Below are 6,032 nucleotides of genomic sequence, written 5' to 3'. Positions count from 1 at the left end.
AATGAGTCAAAATGAGTAGACCTGATTATTTATTTATTGAGAGAAATTATCCAGTATCACATGTCTGTGGCGAAAGTATGTGAACATGTAGTAAGGCTGAAGATCAGCCTGTGTTTGTGGGAGGGGCGAAGGAGACCCATATAGCGCGCCTCGCTCTCCCATCATGGACGCCGCGATCTACCGTGACGTCCCATCACTTCCGGTTTCGGGTTCGCATGCTGCCGCTCCGTACCTGCCGCCGCTCTGAAGGTTATACCGCAACGATTCGATCCTCTCTCTTCCGGTAAGCTAAGCGAGACTGGGCCCCGACTCTCCTGCACTGGTCTCCTGGGCAACGCCAGACGCTCAGGTCACCACTTGCTTCCTGTTGTTTGGGTTTCACATGCTCCATCTGCGCACTGGCCTGTCAGTTCACATGTTCACAATTTGATCTCAGGCCTTCAGTCCATCCAGACACTGCATAATAGCAACCATACATTAAACAATACCATGTGAATAAATCGTCTAGGCTTGCTGTAATATCATAAGGTCCGGCTACCCCTCTGAGGTCTGTTTGGCAACCACTTGCATTCAATTCACAGAACACATGTCATGCACTCATGCCTGTATCACATGTCTGTCCCCCAGGAGCAATCACTGATTCATCATTTTCTCAGGGGGTCGTCCCATGATTGGTGCAGGCAGCGGACGGACATGTGGCACATGTCGATCTCCTGGCAGACTTGGGGTCGGCCCTGCGCCTCACATAAAAAAAAAAAATCCGTTATTGTTCTGTCACGCGGTAGATTCATGTCTTTGTCATTGGCCTCACACACCAGGTCCATCCAGTCTGCCTCGCAGCAGGTTCATGTCGTTCCATTTTTTCCCGACACGCATTAGGGTCATCCGATCTCCAGCATCTCTCAAGCCTCACTCCATGTTTTTCCAGGGTCATCCCAGAGGTCTATTTGGTTCAAATTTCGCTTAGGTGATTTCATCCAGGTACCAGTGTCAGGTCCCTTTCCATCCAGGTCGTTCCTGTTCCACGGTTTCATACACCAAGTCCAGGTAAGTTTGGTTTTTCACTTCTTCATCCTTTAGGATCTGTCCGGAATCATGTATGTTGCCTTTCTTTCAGGTAATCTAGGTCAGCTTGTCAGGTGGGTCACCCCTTTACCCCTCTTCTTGGTGACGGTTGTCTGTCACACTTCGGTGTTTATTTTCAGAGGGTTCCGCAGGTTCACTCGCTGGTGTCCGGTGGCCCTACCACCCTCCTTACTTTCCGTCATTTATTCCACAGCACGATGTCCCACGCATCTGATATCGCCGAGACTCGCTCCATTCCGGAATCACCCAGCACGGCCCATGGAAGCGAGCTTTCGTTCAGGCAGTGGATCATTCCAAAACTAATGACCGAGCTAACTAGGAGAGGCATCCGCTATCCTGCCTCGGCTCGCAAAGCAGAATTGTATCGACTACTTACTGCTGAGCCTATCTTAGCTGCAGAAGAGCAAGTGTCCCTGTCCACGATCCAGACAGCGCTGGCCCAGCTTCACTCAACCATCAACACTCTTGCCAGTTCAGTGTCTGACATCCAGACCAGGTTGCTGGTTGTGGAGACCAGGCCGTCAATTTTGAACTTTCCCACCTCTCCGGTTCCGGGCCCCTCTGCCACTCAGGCCCCAACCCCAGGTAGGGCTTCCAGCTCCTTCACCATTGCCCCGTCACACTTCGTTCCTTACAGCATCCGGAAGGACATTTTGGCAGGTAAAGACATAAACCTGGCTTCCATACTCATTTCTACCCACGATTCCAACGAAAACAAGACCATTGCATGCGGAGACGTGTCAGTGGTTCTTAAATCCAGAGATGCCAGATTGCACAAAAAACTCTCCATTCCGGAGTTTGTGCTGGCTTTCAGCCTATTCCGGGATATCCTATGCTCTGCCCAACCACACCGTAGGGAGGAACTCGACACCTACCTTTACAGGGTCACTGATTTGGGACACAAGTATGGAGGTCATGCTTTTTATGACTACCATCGCTCGTTCTCTGCCAAAGCCGCTGCTGCTCTGTCCCAATTCCAGCACATCACGGATTGGTCCACACTAGACATGGAGCTGTTCTGCAGGCATTTTTCGGGACTTAAGGCACCCACCTGTGCCACCTGTTAGTCCATCTCGCATTCCTCCGACTGGTGTCCCAATTCAGGATCTCTGGCCCAAGGTAGACCCTCTGCCATCCCTTCCGGTTCTTCAAGTACAGGGCAGAACGTCGACAAATGGGGCAGGCCCATAGTGTTTTTAGGCAGAACTCAAGTCTGCAATAATTTCAATTAGTCCGACTGTTATTTTGCAAAATGCAAGGCCTTGCACGTTTGCTCCATCTGTTTCAGGGCCCATCCCCAGTCATCTTGTCCGCAAAGATCCTCCAAACATCTATGACTAGCTGAAGTCAACATCGCCCTCCTTTTGCATCATCATGACCCCACATTCGTGCAGTTTTTGATTTCTGGGTTTTCACAGGGGTTCCACACAGGGCTAGTTTCCTCCCCGCAGACAACATGGGAAGGCTCCAATCTCCGTTCCGCCTTGGCAGATCCAGAATCAGTGGACTCCCTCATCCAGTCCGAGATCAGCAAGGGTTTTCTCCTGGGTCCATTCGCAGTCCCCCCCTTTGACATCTGGAGGCTGATATTCGACCTTTCTGCCCCTCATGCTTCCAGCACACCCAGTTTAAATTCACTCATCCCTTCTGAGGACTTCTCCATGCAGTATTCTTCCTTGGACGAAGCCATTCGGTTGATTCTCCAGCTAGGAACAAGCGCTTGGCTTTCCAAGGCAGACATTGCAGACGCCTTCAAGCTTCTTCCAGTTTCACCTCTTTTATGGAAGTTCTATGGTATCAAGTGGAGGGAACTGTACTATTTTTCAGACAGGTTGACCTTTGGATCAAAGAGCAGCCCCTGGCTGTTTGATCAATTTGCCACAGCTCTCCACTGGGTCTTGGTCAATCACGGCGGATGCTCCAGGGTCATCCACTACCTTGATGACTTTCTGTTGATCGAGACCTCAGATCAAGCACCCAATCAGCTCCAGGTTTTTCTCGACATATTTGCGAAACTAAACATCCCGGTGGCCCCAGCAAAAGTTGAGGGTCCTTCTTCAGTAATAACCTACCTGGGGATTATCTTGGACACTGGTAAGATGGAAGCCAGATTGCCCGAAGACAAGCTCAAAAAAATCCAAGATTCCATCAGGAAATCTGTCACGGCCAGGACCCTCGCAAAGGTCGAACTCCAATCACTTCTGGGAATGTTAAATTTCGCCTCTAAGATCAAGCCTCAGGGGCGGGCATTCATTTCCAGATTGCTACAACTTTTACCTGTTGCCTCGGATCAGGACGCTTTGATCCATCTCGGTGTTGCCGCAACGGACGATCTACACATGTGGCACCATTTCATTTCAAACTGGAATGGCATCTCCCTCTTCGTCCCTTCGTGGGACCACAATTTACCCACAGTCTTTTCCGACGCAGCAGCTTCAAAAGGGTTTGCAGCCATATTCAACACCCACTGGTTCGAGGGTCCTTGGCTGCCTCAGATTTCTTCTGTTCAGAGTTCCATCAAATCATCTCCACTTCTAGAAATCTATCCCATCGTTGCAGCTGCCCAGATCTGGGGGGAACTTTGGAGGAATAAGCCAGTCATCTTCGTCACAGACAATCAAGCAGTTGTAGAGATCCTCAGTAAAGGCCGTTCCTCTTCTCCACAAATCATGCCTTTTGTCCTCAGACTAGTGTGTCTTGCGTTACAGTATAATTTCCATTTCTTGTGTAGGTTCATACAGGGTTCAGCAAACACTGCGGCCGATGCCCTCTCTCGTTTTAACTTCCCTGTTTTCTTTCAGGTAATGCCAGACGCAGATCCATCAGGGGTCCCTCCACCCACCCTCGAGACTCTGACGATGGATTAAGCAAGCATGTCAGAACAGCCAAGTCACTCATCCATAACTCCTTATCCCTCAATACAGCCAGGAACTATAAGACAGGGTGGGAAACCTTCATACAATTCTCCCTCAGACATCCACAGGAACAACTGGACCGAACAACTTATGTCATGGCATTCCTGGCGTATTGTCACACAGACCTTCACCTATCATTCAATACCATCAAATTATACCTAGCAGGGGTACAACATTTTTTCACTTTAGATCATCCAGCCAGCCAGTCCATATTCTCCTCCCAAGCCATAAAATCCACCCTGAGAGGGATTCAAAAGAACAGTAGAGTCCCGCAGGAAACCAGTCACCGGGCCAATGTTCAGGGCCTTTTCCACCTCCCTAGACAATGATCCTTTCGGGCCATATAAAAGCATAGTGATCAAAGCAGCCATGTACCTCTGTTTTTACTGGTTCTTATGGCCCGGGGAATTCACCAGCTCTCCGGGACACGCAGGCCCCACTTCAGATCAATTAGCCTGGCAGCAGACACATTGCACCCTATCACTCCACTCCACCAAAACTTCTCAAGTGGGACCGCCAGTCAAAATTCGCTACTACCAGACCTTCAATGACTGGTGCCCGGTTGCCGTGTTCAAAAAGCTATTCGCCACTGCAAAAGATCCCGCGCCAGGCAACCCTCTTTTCCCTTTCAACTCCAAACCTCTCACGGCGTCACAGTTCGTTCACCACATCATAATCTTAGCTTCCGGACTAGGTTTCGATGCCAAGGCCATTTCCGGACATTCATTCCGCATAGGGGCGGCATCCGCAGCATCAAGTCATGGGGTCCCAGCGCACATCATCCAGAAAATGGGCAGATGGCAATCTTCCTGTTTTACGCACTACGTTCCGAACCTGCAGGTTGAGATTGCCAAAGCCTTCACCAGCTTAGCTTTATGAGTTCCGCATTAATCTTTCCTACCCGATTGATTTTTACCCCTCATTTAGCTCGCACACGGCCATGGTTTCCGGCACACCTCAGCCATTGATAGTTGACAGCCAGTCACCCCTCCCCAACTCTGTTTGTCCACTCTGTTCCCACCGTAGCCAGGACCACAAGTAGTAAGGCTGAAGATCAGCCTGTGTTTGTGGGAGGGGCGAAGGAGACCCATATAGCGCCGCCTCGCTCTCCCATCATGGACGCCGCTCTCTACCCCTCCCACCCTTCCCCTTCTTTACCTCTCTCACCATCAGGCTTGCCACTCATTTAGCTTGCACACGGCCATGGCTTCCGGCACACCTCAGCCATTGATAGTTGACAGCCAGCCAGTCACCCCTCCCCAACTCAGTTCGTCCACTCTGTTCCCACCATAGCCAGGACCACAATTAGGATTAACAGATAATTTGAAGGTGTAAATAGTCAGGTCATTTCAATCAATGGGCTCACAATCAGGTGTAAGTAGGTTACCTGTTTTTGTATTTTTTTTAAAGAACAGTGATTTATCAAAGTCTGATATTCACAACACATATTTGTGGAAGTGTATCATGGCATGAACAAATGAGATTTCTGAGGACCTCAGAATAAGGAGTTGTTGATGTGCATTTAGCTGGAAAAGGTTACAAAACAATCTTTAAAGAATTTGGACTCTAAAGTCAGATTGTGTACAAATGGAGTGGTTGACCAGCTAAGATCAGGCCGAGAGCAAGGTCACAAAGGAAACACCTGTACACTATAAGCAACTAAGGGCCTTACTCAGTTGGGTAATGTTATTGTTCACGGGTCCACCGTCAGGAGGATACTGAACAACAATGGTTTGCATGGCAGGATTGCAAGTAGAAAGCAGCTGCTCTCCAGCAAGAATATTGCTGCCCATTTTCTAAATATCACTTGGACAAGGCAGAAAGTAATTGGACCAATCTTTTGTGGCTAGATGAAACCAACATACAATTTTTTTTGGCTTAAATGAGAAGCGTTATGTTTGGAGAAACAATTCTGCATTTCAGCTTAAAAACCTCATCCCATCTGTAAAACACAGTGGTGGTAGTTTCATGATTTGATCCCATTATGCTGCATCTGGGCCAAGACAGCTTACAATTATTGATAGAACAATG

The 6,032-nt window shown here is 49.0% G+C and overlaps 1 protein-coding gene across 1 annotated transcript in view; it reads left to right on the top strand.

The window, feature by feature from the left end:
- Window positions 1-6,032, top strand: part of CDH23 (cadherin related 23) — a 1,302,172-nt gene that overhangs the window by 975,479 nt on the left and 320,661 nt on the right.

Source organism: Bufo gargarizans, chromosome 6, assembly GCF_014858855.1.
Source record: "Bufo gargarizans isolate SCDJY-AF-19 chromosome 6, ASM1485885v1, whole genome shotgun sequence".
Classification (NCBI taxonomy): Eukaryota; Metazoa; Chordata; class Amphibia; order Anura; family Bufonidae; genus Bufo; species Bufo gargarizans.
This window is presented reverse-complemented; position numbering and strand designations above follow the sequence as displayed.